Raw genomic sequence first — 17,568 nt, 5'->3', positions numbered from 1 at the left:
ATGTTTTGATTTTGAAACACCCAAAAAAAATCTGGAACACCATTTTGTACATAATGTAACCCATTTCTGAGATTGACAGTGCATACATCAATTTATTTGTTGCGGCACGAAAAGTTTACAGTCGCTTTTTATGACATTTTCACTGTTTACACCTCAACTTTGTAGGCGAATGTTGTACATACCCGTTCATAACCGGGCCACGTTATGTTGGGCTGGTATTTATAGCGCTGTTATGTTTGTTGCCGTATGATATTCATTTTAAAATTTATGCCCCGTGAAAAACAATAGCCGAGGCGTAAATATCCAACGAACTATTTACCTAAATATAAATTAAAGATCGGCGGCGATAAGAAAAGAAAACTAAATACAAAGAAAAATGGAGCACCGAAAAAAATCACCAGAAAAAAAGTTTCGGAAATCCCGAAATTTATAGCCCCTGGTTATTTTCCAATTAAAGACGTACAACAATAAATTCTGCGAGAAGTGTTTCAAGGACACGGCCGAAAAAAAAAAACGTGCCATTTACAAGGCGTCATTTCGGTCCCAGTAAATACGTCGCCGAAATGAATCAATTTATGAAAGCGTTTAATCTTGACACCAATATTCCTGACATGTATTAAATACGTACACGTTTCAGAGACGTCCTCAGCGACAAAAGGCCGTCGCTCTCGAGTGAAAGATCGACCTTAAGTGGTCCTGACCCGTTCGTCTCAAGATTTGCCCGTTTGCCAGTGCCCGTAATGATGAAGGGGATTAAACTCTCTCGGGAGCTACAGCACTACCCTTAAGAAGTTTAGTGTCCCTGCATTTTATATTGAGATTTATGAGCAACTCCGCTGGTCAGTTTAGTGATTTTAATGGATCCTAGGAGAAGCTGCAATTTGCTACTTTTATTTTACAACACACGGGCATAAATCTTGTTGGGAACAGAGAAAACACCGATCTTGGCCAGGAGTGGAAAACATGTTAGTTTATGTCCTCTTGCTTCATTCGTTTTTCTATCAACATTAAACTATACGTGTTGTTATTTAACGGTATGCTTTAATTAAAGAACCTGCCTTGGAAAATTTATATTTATTTGTGTTGTTAATTTTATTAAACATCATCGTTAAAACTGTTTAATTATTGCAGTAAACTCTTCGTAAGTTTTAATATTACGGACGGGAACTTCCACGAAATTGTGATGAGCGTTTTACAATGAGCAAAACATTTCACATACAAAGGAGACACCCAAATATGCAGCTACACGGTCCTAAATGTTGATTCGCTTCATTTATCATTAGAAACAATTTGCCACGGATGTGTTTTGCATGCATTTATCAAATTTCTGATAAAAAGGGAGTAGGCATCCTGCACAACACTGTTTCGCCAAAAACGGGGAAAATAGAATAGAAAAGTAACATTTGTCATGTATGTGTCGGCAAAAATAACGGAGAAACTTTCACAGTGGCATAAATTATTATGAAAATGGTATTACGTTTTGCCAGGTCCGGATTTGGCACGATATTTTGCGTAATCTGCCAAATTTCCATTTTATTTTTGCAATTAACTGCACACACAATATAATATAAATTAACGAGTTAAACAAACCTCGACGAATTAAAATTAAATGCTAACTGTAAATGATGCGGCAAATCAATTGGAAAAATACCCCCACAATTACAATATTAGTTGCAATTTTAAAATAAAAGTAACAAAAGTTAGACGAGGCAAAATTTATGTTTATTTGGCTTACAGATACAATTTACCGATTTATTTATTATTCAACCGTAGTTATTCCGCCTCTGTGCACTTCAGTTTTGATAATACCGCAAACACGAACATGAAAAATTATTCGTCGCTGTTTGTTTTATTATTGTATTAAACCGGCACCATCACAGAGAATAAAACAATCCGATCCATGTTCGCTTTGTATTTATGCGGAATTTATTGTTTTCGATTTATATTATAATAAGCAATATGCGGTTTTCGTAAAATATTACGCCCAAAGTTTGCGAGACAGAAATATTAAATTTCTTAGTTTCCTTCTTTATAAGTAGGTACTTGCCATCATTTCAGAACTTATATTTCTGAATCTATTTATTAATTGAGTTGTTCAAGTTGCATTATCGTATTTTATATTAATTAATTTTCTGAACTCGATAAAAATAAAATACAATTTAAATACCTTGATCATTACGAGAACTTTCAGTTATGAAAATAATTAATAATTCCTTTCTTAATTTTAAGCCCCTTTACTTATTTACTTAATTTTATATTTAAAAAGTACACAATTAAGATGTTGTTTGATGGCAATAATACAGATACTTTTTTGAAAAACTTGTTTCTATTAAGTTTTGTCTTCAAGAATTGGGAATATCCTCTTATATAAAATTTCAAGTTGCATTAGTTGCAGATAAATAAGTACTAAAAAGTTGTCCTTTAAGACTTTTAATTTTAAAAGGACATATTAAACATTTTATTGAAAATTTTTGACGAAAGGTCCTAAGCCCTACAGTAAAACGTTGCTGTTGAAATTTTAGATGGAGTATAGAGACAAATTCGAAAACAAGGTAAATAATTATTTACTGGATATTTTTAATATTTAAGACCGAATAGCAAATTTAACGGGAATAAAATTGATAACAAAACACATTGTACACGCCACAAAATCTATTGTATGTTTTTAATTTGAAAATACATTGTTATTTTGACGACATAGCAACTTTTGTTATTTCAGGCAACACTGTAAATTAAAAACATTACATATATTGATTTTATGTTGCGTAATACTCGAAAAGCTTTATATTGTCAACACGACAACGTTATATATTAAAATCAAAATATTTAAAGTTCGCATAGAAATTACAAAATCAGTTTTGGTATGAAAAGCGGTTAACTAACCAAACCAAAAACCAAATTAATAATTTTTTGCTACACCCTGCAGCTGTTTGAGTATTACACTACTCAATATATATTATTTTCAATTTTGTGTCTGTTATAAATTTTGTTAAAACATTCAAACTTCAAAATAGTAAAAAAATATATTAATTTTAATGTGTAAAATGAAAACTCTCTATATATGAATTTTGATATAATTCATTATCTATTTAAGAAAAGTTTTTATTTAAGAAATATCATTAAATATATCAATAGAAAGGAAAAATGAATATATTAAAACCCAGCTGATAATTATTTGGATATAGTTATATACAAGAAGACATAAGTTCAACCAACATTTATTTTCAAATCTTCAAATTTCCCGTACAAAAAATATTGTATTATAAATTTTGTGGAAAAAAAATGAGTTAAATTTTAAAGAAACCCGTTGAAATATATTAAATCACGATACTAAATTCTGATAAGGGCACAATTATGGAAAGAAAATATTGTTAAAAAATTGATTAGAAAGAAATATGTTCTGTTAAAATTGATTCTATCAAAATTAATTCAAATTTTTATGAATATTTTCAAAATTCATGACAAATAGATAAATTTAAAATACATATTAAAATCAGTACGTATTGAGTTTCAAATATCTTCTAAATGGTTAGAGTAATCGAATCTATAGGAGTAAATAAATTAAATAGAACATTTAATTCCCTACAAAAATATAATTTGGGCATTTTATGATATGGGCTGATCTGTGAGTTATAAAATTTAGAAGTAAAAAAGAAATTTTTATTAAATTCTTCAAACATTGACCTCAGATATCTTCTGAAAGGTAAGATTTATGAAATTGTTACCTTCTTCGTAGGCGTTCTGTTTCCTACAATAAATATAAATAGAAATTTTCTATGTGATCTAGTAATGGCGAGATATAGATTTTGCCATATGGAACTGAAGAAAAAATGGAAAACTGGGAGCTTATCGGAATTGATAAAGAATAATAAGTGTAACATTTTTTATCTTGTTTTCTGTTGGACTTTTATTAGAACTTTTTTTAAGAAATCGACATATTTAGAAGTGCATATCTGGTTAAAAAATTTCGGGTAAGTTATGAAACACCGTGTACATTCATAGATAGAACGTGTAGATTCATAGACCTTTATATATATATATATATATATATATATATATATATATATGGGAAATATAAAAAAGAGATGAAAAGCGGTTAACTTACCACGCTAAAAGCTAATTTATAATTCTTGGTTACACCCTGAGGAAATCCGAATATAACATTGCCAAGGAATATGAATTATTATCATTTTTATATTGCTCATAAAATTTATTCAGACATATAAATGTGTGCACGAATTTCGTATATTAATATCACCTACCTTGGTATTACCACCGAGTAGAAAACGATGCGAAAACCAAACAATTTGATTTTCGAAATGGTCCATATACAATTAAAGTGCGATATTAGAAAATTATCGTTCGAAGAAACCGGGAGAAAATGAAACGGTTATCAGCAATAACGGCGCTCTCTATCCATTCCTATAATCATTTCATAAATAAAATTATCATTATCAGCCCCATCAAAGAAGAACAATTTACCGTCTCCGATCTACAGGAAATACGATGCAGGAGGGAATGGGTTATTGAAATTTCCAATTTCCCTCATTCGAATTTAAACCAGATCTTGTAGAGTAATACGTACGCCTTGCATTCGGTTCAATAGATTAGGAAAATGACAAACTCCGCGGTAAATAACATGTATGGAAATAATGTTTGTCAAGCAAGCGGAAATGCCTTGAATATACGTTTGGACCAAATAGAATTTACTGAATTGAAGTATGTACAAAGTACCGAGTCTATCAGTTCGGATGCGGAACATTTTATTTAACAAATTGTTCTGCGAACTATTAAATTTCAGATAACATTTTACTGCCATTTGCAGAAATTTATTAAAATAAATAAATAAATAAATAAATAAAATGCCGTGGGTGTAATAATTTCAGTAATCCTGGTGTTTGAAAAATGTTGAACGAAATGAGAATCATTTTATCAAAGCCAACAATCAAAATTCTTAAATCACAAAAGGCTGCACTTACTGCAAAGCATTCCGCTGTTCAACACGTGTAAAGCGTCGGTATTTTCTGAAAGCATTTCGATCGATTCGACGTACAAATCGCCGAAGCAGAATTTCTCTCTCCCCTTTTGCGAATTTGCTAATTGATCGTTAGCCGGTGCTTTGAGGACCACCCAGTGGTCAGGTTGGACGGATTTCCAATTGGAACGCTTGTCAATTCGTCGTAGGTGGCGTATTTACTTATGGAGACCTTTGCGGATCGACGGCCCGCTATACAAATAGGGTCTCCGACGGGGTGTCGGGCGATTTATTTTCGTTTGCGGGACTATTTTGCAAGTGATGTGCCTCCATAGACGACGCCACATGAGATTTATTGGATCAAAACATATTATTGATTACGGACGAATTTTTTTTCTGAATTAATGTCTACAATATTTCAAAAGATTTATATTACAAAAAATTTTATCTATTACATATAATTTGTTGTCGGTCGTTTTTTTTAATATACATATTTTAAAATATCTGGAACTTACTATATGAAAATGTTTCCGAAATCTACAGGGTAAATTTCTAAAAATCCACAAGGGATTTCAATCTGAACTATTTAAATATGCTCAGGTATAAAATGTTAACTATATTTTTTTAAATTAAGCTACACATAAATATACCAAATTTAATTTTATTGATTTATTGAATAATCTCTGTTATTTAAGTTAACTTGAATTCTTTGTATAATATGATATTTTTTTGTTTTATAATTTTAGACCATCTCTATCGCATAGACATTTAAATCTGTAAAATTTTTATATACTATAAATGATTCCCCATATTTTATATAAAGTGGCTGGCTGGAGATTGAGTCTGCCAAGACAAAAAAACATCGACATGCGGTCCAGTGAATGTGATCCTAAGCAAGTCAAAATTGGATTTCCACTTTTTAGTAGAAAGTAGAAATCAGGACTTCTCTTGTAGAACTGGGGTCAAACGAACCCACTAACCATTTTATTCATTCCTAAACTAAGCAAGCCCCATTTTTTCCAGGTTGGTTTTAATTTCACTTGATGATAAGATTGGATTGTGTTTTGATATTCGAATTACCTAATTTTTTGATTTTCTTTTAAGTTCTTCAAGCTTAGACAAGAAATTTGGTTAGTTTCACTAATTTTTTTAATAATACGTGAAACAATTCACTTATTTAGCCGTAAACTTTTAGCCATCTCTTCTTGTTTCTCTCAGTATACATATAAATACAATAAATTAATTATAAAGGTCTATTTTTTCCTTTTCACCGAAACGTGCCCACATAAATTAGTTCACTTTATTTAACTTTTAAACAAATCATTTTTTTTGCAACGTATAGAATTTAACTATAAATCATTTCAGCTGTGAAACAATTCACTTATTGAGCCGTAAACTTTTAGCCATCTCTTCTTGTTTCTCTCAGTCTTAAACATACAGACAGTCATGGAAGACTGTAAAGTAAAAAGTTGCTCTAATTTTATCCATTGTAAAATAAAAAAGAACATACTTTTTTAAAGAATAACATAGATCGACCAGATGAATAGTAGACACAACAATAATAGAAAAAACAATAATCATTATAAATACTGGCATCCAATCCAGATTATATTTTTCATATATTTTAATACTGCATACATAAATAAGAAAAAAATAAGTATACATATAAATACAAATAATTCATTATAAAGGTCTATTTTTTTCTTTTTCACCGAACTGTGCCCAAATAAATTAGTTTACTTTATTTAACTTTTAAACAAATATTTTTTTTCAACGTATAGAATTTAACTATAAACTGTTGGTTATGACGTTTTCAAACTTGGATTCTAAATATCGTATTTAAATTATAAAAAAATATATTTATTTATTTAAAAATGTACAATAAGCTATATATTTCTATAAATATCAACAATTTGATAAAGTTTACAACATTAAGAAAATCTAATGAAACAGGGTATAAAATCAAGTTTTAAAATTGCAAAAGTTATGTAAGTTTTCCGATGGGTCAATAAAAATATTTTAAAACTGCGGATTTAAGTAATTCGACATTAAAACAATTATTGGAAAATCGAATTTTCGACTAGCGGGCGTGTTTATTATCCTTAAAGCCTTGGAAACGCGCCACCTCTGTACTTTAAAACATCGATTATGCAGGCGAGCTTGAGCTGAAATGCTAATGCGTTTTCTATGAGTGTAAATCTTTGGCGTAGGGATTACTCGCCGGTTTGTATTATTGAAATAAATTCCGAATATAATCCTATATATGAACGCTAATGTCCTTTAAATGAACGAAATCATTTCGTATATATAGTTTCGAGTGCATCGAAGTTATACTTGGAAATTTAATCGTTCACTAAATCTACTCTATTGGCTTGACAAAGTTAAGAGGTAATTCGGTTCGAGGTAGTTTTAGATATAGTTTGAAACACCGACTAACTTTGCGTTTATACAACGTTCATAGTTATTAACTTTTATATGGATGTTAATGAACGCCGGATTTAAAGTGTTCTCGTTACATGGAACGTTTCGAAAATGTTTATCCAGAAAGCACAATAACTCTAACAACAACACGATTCTATAGATACTGCAGCACTGCTAGAACTTCAATTATTGAGGCAGGAACATATTAAATGCGTGCACAAGTAAATTTCAAAATTTGCCGAATGCGCTTCCGAAATCCTTTCATTAATTGTTTATCTCCGGAGTTATCCACGAGCAATTTCAAGTGAATACTAAGGAATTTCAACTTTTTTTTTTTATAAAAGGGACAAAATTGTAAGTGTTCAGCGGAAAACATGGCTGACTGAAGTCACTTCGCAATCCGAGACGAAAAGGAAAAATTCTTGCCGGGAAATCATTGACCCGGACAATTAAGTTGTTTACACTTGAAACGGATTTAATTGAAACGGATAAAGTCAGAAATAATAAGTATTTCGAAATTAAAGCTACAACCGCCGATGAAAACAAAAAAAGCTGTAATTGAAATAACGCTGTTTGTAAAGTTTTAATTTTGTTTAACCCGCATGCGGAATTAAATCCCTCCACCATTGTTGGTTTTACTCATACAAACAGAAAAATCGATAACCTTTTGTCAACTGTAGTTTGTCTCGTTTGAGGAAATTATAGCATATAATTTACGTGCGTATCAACTGTGATGTTCAGAAATGTGCTTTGTTTATATATGTTTATGTTATAACGAACGTCGCTAAAAAAAAGTCAAGAACACCAACAGGACTTTATCAACGAAATATACCTATTTATTTTTCCTTGAAATTTTAGATCTAGACGATACGATATCTTTGCGCCAATTCACATTTTTCGTGATTTAGTGCCCTTAGAAAAAGCCAAGTTACACAAATATGTTTTCAACAAAGGAGTAATATCATTATTTGGGTCAGAACCAACAAACACGGACTCGCACAATTGTTTACGAATGTACGCATAAACACAAATTGAGTCGTTTTAAGTAATTTATCGCTTTAATTCGCCTGAAATAAATAAATGCTCAAAATATCATCGTGCCAAATCGTTTTCTTACAATGATAATGAGAGCTTTTATTTTGAGAAATCATTAAAGCACGGACATGTTTAAAAATTTAATCGAGGTATTTTTATACTGAAGGAGAAAACGTTCGCTTCCGTTAAGAAAACAGGAGCATTCCGATGCACAAAGACGTAAGCCACTGCTACTTAATTAATACCCTATTTATCCAACGTCTGATTTATTGATTCTTCTACAGTTTTAAAATTAATTTAAGAGTTTGAACAGCGAGTGGCAGTATTAATTAATTATTAACGAAGTAATTTTAAAACCGCTCTTGAAACCAGATTCATCTGTTTAATTCTTTAAAGCTCCAGAACAAAAATTGAGATGATTTTATATACTTTTGAAGTGGCTGTTTTTAGTATTATTGCCCATTAACATTTGATAGCATCTGAATATTTATTATACGACTTACATCACTTGCTTCTAAAAGTTTCCATAGTAGCTAACTAGGGATATATAAAGCGGATAATTTCTTAAGAACACAAACTTTGTACATAATAAACTTGAGGTATAAAATTTATCGACCGGACCGAAAATTCCGAAACATTAACCCACAATAATTAGAATAATTTGAGCACAGAGTCTGCTTGATTGTCTCAACACGAAGTTTATAATATCATGAATATTTGCTCAATCTAAATATTAGTAATAACTTCTAATTAGTCACTTATTTTAACTGGCATAAACAATTATTCTATTAGCAGTGCACTATTTTATTCCGTGTAAACATTAATTTTACTACGTTGTTTATTATGAAAATAGTTCGTGTTTCGAGAAAGATAGAATTATTGAATGTGTATTTACTAATTAACAAATATTGAACATTCATTATGGCATATGCAGGACGAATTTGGTAACGTGAGCCACTTTGTAGAACAAAGTCGATCAAATAACACACAATCAGTGTGTGACAGTTCTTATCGGGGCAGTAAACATTTTTGTGAGCCGTGCATAAATCGCTGATCGGCAGTAAAACATCGAACGGATGAGAAACTAATGCGTCAGCAAGAAGACGTAATTCGTCAGTTTAATCGGGCAGTTAAACTTGAAAGGGGCGGTTGTAGGAGAAGTCCACTCGATTTACTTGCGGCGGTACGTAGTGATTAGTGTTGGGGCCGAGTTCTCAACTAAGCCAGGCATCGACCCTCTGCTTTCAATTCGATAACTATTCCCGACCGCACTGAAACAAGCATTAGAATGTCTGTGAGCACAATCGCGTCTACTGTTCCCATCGAATTCGTGCCACGATAAAGGGCTGCGTCTCAATTCATCAAGGTCGAGGAGTACCGCTTTCTGGATGGGAACTCTTCAAAACGCACTAAACCGATATGCTTTTCACACAACTTTTGAGCAACACAATTGCAAATACAAATGATGAACAAAAAATTTTAACTGGAAATACGTATCGGTTTGCCAAACTTTCCGGTGAAATTATTTATTTACTGATTTTTAATTCGCCATCCATATATTAAGCATTTGCAGAAAAAAATGCTACATCGTCGACAGGATATTACAAATTTTCAATTTATAAATCGGAAACTACTTTTATTGGCGCTGTACAAACAGTCCGATACCGGCTTGCTTTTCTATTTTTATTTCAATTTGTAATACGTTACTAAAATAGAATGTACGCTGAATCTAATCTCAAACGATTTCACATCAAAAGTACTCTTGTTTATTGTTTTGTACATTGGTGTTTTATACACAATTGAATCACAATACTGGTAAATATAGTGCAAACATAAAACGATCAATTACAGATACTTTTAAAGGGCAATTTTTGTTGTTTTTCATCGATTAAACAGTCAAAATATTTAATTTTATTACACCAGAAGTTGAAAATATGAATACGTCAATTTTAAATGCAATAACCAAGAGCAGGTGCTCCATCATAGTTAGTCGTACGTTTTAGTTGTAGATTGAAGGCATTAAACTGACGCTAAATATTCAAAACTAGGCTATGGCAAACCTGTTGATTCGAAGCTTTTTTCATACAGAGTGTCCCAAATTGGTTGATTTCGACTGTTACGAGTATTTCCAGACCAGATAAAGAAAAACTGACTTAAATGTGTGGATTTTTTTATAAAAGTGACCATGCACCACATAGATTTTGAAACTTTTTTGTTTATTTTATATATATTTTTGACAAAATATAAAAATGTGATAATATCTGCCTTTTTATATCAAATAGAAACCATAATTATAAGGCCTTTTTGCTTCATAGACCACGATATTAATATGTCAAGAATATAATTAGCTAAAGATATTTTATTAATATAATAAAAAAGTTGCACATAATATATCTAAATTTTAAGGAAATATGGAGTAAATGTCGAAATGTGGTTTAAGGCAATTAATATTTAAAAACAGTACTTTAGACTCTTAAGTCAATTTGTATCTGATTTGTCTGAAAATATTTGTCCAGTCCAAATCTACAATTTAGATAATTGTTGATGCTGATGTCTTAAAATTTAAAATTACTTTACTTACTACCATTAGCAGATTTTAAATTCCTTACCTGAAAAACAAAACTTCAATTTAGTAAAGAATATACCAAATAAAATTATAATTTTTGAAATCAAATAAAAAAAAAACTCAATCCCCAAAGTCCTCAATTATGATTGTGGCACATTCCACTTTCGATTTCCCTAAAACCAGACGCACACATTCTTAAAAACAAAATTTAATATAAAGCCATTTCAAAATTGGGAAAACCGAAAACTGCGAAATATTACAAGAATGTAAAAGAATAATAAACTTTGTTGGCCCAAGTATTTGATACAAGTTTAATTTAATTTATGTGAACTTTCGATTTGGTAAGAATATAACAGCCAGCCTTGTATTTTACGGCACTTATCAAAAAAATTTAAAACGTCGATGGCATGAAACATCCAAACACAATGCGCCCGCGATGCCGGTCGTAAACCTCGGATCGCACACTGTCTCAAAGTAAAAAGATTGCTTGGGAAATTACTCGAAAGTAAATATTTTTATGAATCGATCGAATCGTAACGTGTTTGCCAACTTAAATTAATTCATGGTGGTAAATAAAGCACGATCGAATTGTTTTAACAAATTGTCTCAATATTTCGTTTATTTTTACTACTTTCTAATATGTACAATGGGTATATTTTTAATACGTCACACTCTTAACAAACTGTTCAAATGACTTAAGGCAAAATCATCAAAATAAACGTACAATGGAGCAACGACGTTCTGTTCTGTTGAACGTACGTCTTGGAGGAGTGTGCGCCGCTATTGTATTCCTCTTTATCAAATTTATTTACGAAAACGCCAAAACAAAGTCGTAAGGGAAAATGTAGGTTAGGGAGTGCTAGAGAAGCGAATAAATGGTCGTATTTCATAGGGGCGGGCACATACATTTACGAAGATCAAAAGTATTATGAATCAATGACCCAAATACATTTTTCCTCTGGTTCCGATGCTAAATGTAAAACATAAATTCCACAAATAGCGACTGTTGTTTCACATCAGCCGTCTGTTTTTGTAAATGACATGTTAATGTTACGTATGTGCACATACATCTCTATACCGATAAATATGTGTGTTTTTAGTGCTTTCGAAATAATGTACGGTGTTATTACTTTTTCTAGTTGTCAGGGAAGATAATGATAACGGGATTGTCCTAAACGCTAATGGTACAATGTTTTGCTTTAAAAATTTTCCCTGATTGCTGCATAATGGCCTTTTAAGATAAACTAAAGTCCTCTTTATTATACACTCACGTTTTAAAAACATTTTATTTTTACCCTGTTATTTATTAGGTCAATTTTATTTAATAAATGAATAAATGTTTTTAAACAACAACACAGAACAGCCAATAAAAGAGAGTTGTAAATAAAATATGTATTTATATAATGTCTCCGTATGAAATTTCTTACTAAAACATTAAATAACTACTGTCGTAATTTAAATATGCAAAATACAAAAACTCTATATTACTAAATATTTAAGCATAAGAAACATCTAGAGAATTTAATATTGGGGTATTCATGTTTACTTCTTTGTGTCCGTGTAGAATCGTGGCAATTTTGGGATGGAAAAAGATTGTTGGGTAAAAAAATTTTGGTATCTGAAATATTTTTATCACTTCATTACGATATATTAAAAATATATTAATATCGAATTTTAAAGAGAATTTATTCATAGGTCCGTAAAAAATTATGCAAAGATGATTTGGCAGTTGTATGCAGGCAGAAGTAAACTTAATTACTGTGTCATCGTGGCACTGCTTAACGGATGGGTCCCAGTGACAGGCTGTCTAATTAGTAGCAAAATTAATAAATTGATTACTCGAGCGGAAGATGGCTGACTAAAAATCGGTATACATCCAACTGCGAATTAATTTAAGATGGATGCTTCTAATTACGTATCAAATCCGTATTACAGATGAACATTAAATATAGATTGGTGCATTATGGGCATAAATCATGACATACTACAAAGCTTAGTACTAAGCTCTTTTCGATTAGTCCTGATAGAAATCCGGCAATCAATATTTTATGATTATGTGACGATTAATAAATTTTATTTCACTTGTACATAAATTATCTTGGTACGACGATGGCACGTTGACATGATGAAACATCCAAGGACCGTATCGTGTTAAAAACAGCTGAAAATTTTATGTTCGCACGCCATAAACATTAATTTGAGATGACTCATATGTAAATTCCTATTAGTGTGTCAAAATTAAATGTATGTAAACTAAGAAGCAGACATTCGGTTACATGTAGCAGCAGGTAGTGTTTTACGTGAAATGATATATACTCGGAATGCTTTTGCCTTGAAACTTGAATACGTAATGACAGAAATTGCCACAAAATTAGACGATATAGTCGGGAATGTGAGCATAATGTGACTCCAGAACTTAATTTTAATTTCGCAGCTGTAGGGTAATAATACAAAATTGTACTTTCATGTGGAGTACGTGGTCACATTATAAAAGATTTTTTGCTGGTGGCATCTGCTTTTTATATAAAATTAAACAGCCTGTATTTGATGTCGGAGATACTTGTTTCAGTCAATAAATCGTGGTAGCATACTGGTCCTTTCATTTTCCACTGTAACATGGACTTTTAAAGAAATCGTTTTATTAATCGGATGTATAATTTTCGAGGGAAAGTTGGCACGCCGCTGTGCCTTTAATTTTGCGGTCCGAATAATAAACAAACAGAAGCTTATCGCTTTATTTGACTGTAATTAAATTATTCCAAACATTTTCCAAAACGTTATGGCCACAATAACATTAAAAGAAGTATCTGAAATTATGGAAACATTCCACATATAAATTGTTTTGTCAAATAATTGGACGGGAGCCAGAGTCTATTCAAAAACGAAAACATTAGCCTCACACGCCTTTTATAATGTAATTTACCAACATTTGTATATTTACTTTTAAAATAATACAACACGCTAATGTAGTTGGCAAGGTAACAAAATGTTGTTGAAATACTTTTTATTTTCTTAAGACCAGTCTAAAAATATACAGACGTTGCAAAAGTACAATATAACACTGTCAGACGTGTCTTCCATAACGTTTTATAAATAAAAGAATGAAAATTCGTAGAAATATACCAAACTTTTGTCTGTTATTGGTAAGATACGTATCTAGGGTGAAAGTGCAATGGAGCAGAAGTTCAGGGTAATTGTAAATGACAATACCTCGAAAATTTCATAAAGAATTACTTCCACATCGTGTATAATGAACTGTATATGGAGACGGATTTCCTTCAAGAATTTTCTGTACGGAGCAAATGCAGAACACGTATAACATTTCAATAAATTTTTGTCAAATATTTAAATGTTCGACGGATTATTTTTAAAAGCTTAAACTTATATAATTCGGTAATTAAGTTTCGCTAAAAGGGTAGTAAAACCGACACCCGATACAAAAAAAAAACAGTTATAAATATGTCAAACTTAAATATTGCTTGTATATAATAAAAAAAAACAATTAGCAGACGGATTATTTTTAAAAGCTTAAACTTATATAATTCGGTAATTAAGTTTCGCTAAAAGGGTAGTAAAACCGACACCCGATACAAAAAAAAAAAACAGTTTATTTTTTAGTCGTCTACTTGCTTATTCAATAGTGGCGCAGCCGATATACATTAAATCTAACTTTATAATCTCCGAGCATTGTGAAAGTTCTGGGATTTTTTTCCAGTGCACGTAAAAAAGAGAAACTCTCTGCGAAGAACAGGCGGGCTTAAGACGAATTGAATTCTCTCGAATCCTTTCGACTGGTTGCTTGTAAGTTGGTTGAAAAAGATTACGTGCATGACCGGTTTGTTGCTCTCTTTTACTATTTTTGCTTTCTCTCAAAGTATTCCCGGATTATTCCTCGCCAAAGCAATAAAGTAAATCCGTAAGATGGCGTCTCTAATTGCAATATATCAAACGACAACGAGATGGGACTCACAGCCTGCAACAAAGACGTAAAAGTTTTATTTAAATTACTTTAACAGCCTTTTTCTCGTTCAGGTTTTAGCTACATTACACTGAAAAACTTTAATGTATTTCCTTGAAAATTTAATAGGCGAGTTGCAGATAACTCGTTGAAAATGAGTTTGAATGTTTTTTTTTTTACTGTTGTTTTACGAACTTTCTATAATTTATTCGTAATGGGAACTATTTTAATTACAACACTTAACACAAAATGGGGCTTGTTAAGGGTAAATTAGCCAGTTTTTCTGCTGCAAGTATTTTTTTGAACCACGTACTAAATGTCAAACATAAAATTAAAACCTAGAATTTTGTTAAAAGCACATTTCAAACTCGATTATTCATTTTATAATCTTTTTGTCATCAAAGTATATTGTGAAAACTCATTTTGAAAAACAACTTTCATAATATTGTTATCGAAGTTCATCACATTTTAATTTTATGATTAATGTTGTTATAAAACAATATATGTACCAGATAACTTTATTTCTAATGTGAATTTATACTCACTAGTGACAAACAAATATGTATAATAATAATGAGTTTGCAGTTGGGGAGACTTTTAATAAGGTTAAAGTTAAATCAAACTTTCTATTATCATTTACCGTTTTTGAAAAGTACGCTGCAACGACTATGAATATGAATATATTTGAAAATATAATTGGATTTCATTAATTGTATGTAACGTTTCTAATGTTAAAATGTATCTATTAAAATATTGACCCATAAAATCTATCATAATTTTCTTATTATGTGGAATAATATCAATTTACATGAAATTGAGCAATACCATGCTGGTTTAGCATAATCATATTACTGTAACTCAACAAAATATTTGTCGTACCGAAATAAATTTGATAAACGTCCATTATTTGCACAATATACACAATTTGAAATTAAAATCAAAGCGACAAATTGACAAATTTACATATCAACCCATCGAACATAATTTAACATGTCATCAGTAATCAATTTAATTATAATTGAATTTGGATTGAACCGGATTGGACGCTCTATACGCTATTTCAACAAATTTAATAACATGTATAATGGGAGCCTTTTTAAAACAATTGTTTTATGTGTGTAGTGAGAATTAAATGGCTCAAATTACAAAAGTTAGAGCAAATTTGTTTTAACATGTATTAATAACTTCATTGGCAAATTCCGCTCCAATTGTAGTTGAAGTGGATGTACTAAAATTAAAATTGTAATTATATGGAATTTTATTAGTAAAAACAATAATTGTTATTAAATATTAATTGAGTTCTATTTGTTTACTTTTGGAACAACGCATATTTAAAAAATACCTATATAAATATTGTTTTTTTGAAATTATAATCGATGACTTTTTTGTATTTCAGCTACCATCAACTACCATATATCACCTTCAAAGATGAACATTTTATTATTATAAAAGAAAAGATAAAAATAAATTACTTTATAAATATGTCAAACTTAAATATTGCTTGTATATAATAAAAAAAAAACAATTAGCAGATGTAAAAAAAGTTTTAAAATTAAATTTGTCCTGATAAAAAAGATATTACCTCTTCTTTTCTATTCAAACGTCAAATGGATTTGTAGTACATATTAATTTAGGTAATTTTGTATTATTTATATTTATTATTGTTTTTATAAACATGAAATGGGATATATTTTTTAATATTATTTTGTGGTAATCTTTTTATATGAGAATAAAAAATATGAACATGAAAAGATAAAAAATAATAAAAGTTTTACATTAAATAATATCAAAACATTCTTCAACTTTAATTAATATGTAATTAAATATTAAATTTTAGCAAACTACAAAAACCTTTTTTTAAAAACTGGCAGCTTTCAGTATTACACATGTATGTAAAACATTTTCATTAAATAAGTTAGTTTATGTTCTGATATGTTTTACAGTTTACTAAAGTTAAATTAAATTTGTTCACAATGAACAACTGTACATGATCAATATAATAATTTTTGCATTTGGAAACAGTAAATTTTGATATGGCTTGTAAAGTTATTCGAAAGCCAGATTAGCTGGGCTGATTGAGCCAAGTTAAAATCAATAGAAACTAATTCCGTAGTTAAATTTCAAGAATTTATGCCTGATCCAGGGTTAAAATTATTTATATTCAAGTCACCTGTAGGTTAGATAGAGCCTTTTGCGGAATGACAGTGCAACGTTAGCGTTACATTTTATCACACAATTAGTTATTTAGTGTGCAACAAGAGGAAGGCAGTCGTAAATCATAATTGTCATTAGAACTGGGGCGATATTACAATCGAGTGTTTCAGTTGGCGTTTGTGAAACAATTGAAAGCTGCAGTTAAAGCAGTGAGTCGACGTCGGCAACGGAAAGTGGCGCAATTTATACGTAAATGTGCGCATTGCATTTGTTTTAAAGTTCGAACAAAGGACTGTATCAGCTGAGTGGAATTTATTCCGGTTGCCGATGCAGTCTCTCTTTAAACTAAATGCGTTCCGCTCTTATTAAGGACAACTTACTACTGAATCGAGCATCATAAAATTTTACTCAACTAATGACTTACTGTTTGCTTGGAAGTTTTCAAAAGTTGCAAGCAAC

The 17,568-nt window shown here is 30.6% G+C and overlaps 1 protein-coding gene across 4 annotated transcripts in view; it reads right to left on the bottom strand.

The window, feature by feature from the left end:
* LOC109598471 (uncharacterized) overlaps positions 1-17,568 on the bottom strand; it is a 209,433-nt gene that overhangs the window by 103,272 nt on the left and 88,593 nt on the right. The window lies entirely within an intron of this gene.

Source organism: Aethina tumida, chromosome 1 (assembly GCF_024364675.1).
Source record: "Aethina tumida isolate Nest 87 chromosome 1, icAetTumi1.1, whole genome shotgun sequence".
NCBI lineage: Eukaryota > Metazoa > Arthropoda > Insecta > Coleoptera > Nitidulidae > Aethina > Aethina tumida.
This window is presented reverse-complemented; position numbering and strand designations above follow the sequence as displayed.